The sequence below is a fragment of the Tupaia chinensis genome, unplaced genomic scaffold, assembly GCF_000334495.1.
Source record: "Tupaia chinensis unplaced genomic scaffold, TupChi_1.0 Scaffold000161_1, whole genome shotgun sequence".
Lineage (NCBI taxonomy): Eukaryota > Metazoa > Chordata > Mammalia > Scandentia > Tupaiidae > Tupaia > Tupaia belangeri.
In genome coordinates, this window is record NW_006159632.1 from 2,428,435 (window position 1) to 2,429,144 (window position 710).

Below are 710 nucleotides of genomic sequence, written 5' to 3' on the forward strand. Positions count from 1 at the left end.
TCCTCAGTGGCTGGGTCCTTCTGGAGCTGCCTATGCCGGCTGGCTCTTTGACTTAAGGAGGGGAGAGGGAGGGTGCAGAGGAGGATGGGGCGAGGAAGGGGAGAGAGGAGGGGGAGGAGAGGGGAGGAGGCGTTTGCCACCCTCACCAGCGTCCTGTTACTGGTCCTCGACGGCCAGTGCCCGACCCGCCGGAAGCCAGGCCGCCTGCGGAAGCCACAGGCAGTCCTCCTCCTTTTTATGCTTCGTCTTGTTCGTTTGTTTCTTTATGACTGTCCTTTCATAGGGGAGAGTTGGACAGCTACCTGAGGAGTGATTCCTCGTGGGCGCAGGGGGCTGCAGAGGAGCGGGCCGGTGAAGAGGGCCCCGAGGGACTGGCTGCAGCTGGGGCCATGCTGGCCCGCCCTGCCAGGCTCTGCCCACCTGCAGTTCCGTACCTGCCTCCCCCTCTGCACCCCGTGCCCCTCCTCCGAGTCACCTTCAGTGTGCTGGCGTGCTCCTGCTGACCCATCTGTCACCGGACACCCGGGGCCTGTTTACAGATGAAGTGGAGCGGGCGGCGATGACTGTGCCCGAGGTGCAGGAACCGACTCAATACCCGGACCCGGTCGGGGGCTGGTCAAGGCTGCACAGGCCACTCTTATCCTGCTAAGAACAGTGCATGCGGCAGAGCACCTGGCGGTGGTGGGTGTGCAGTGGCTCCCTGCCAGCCT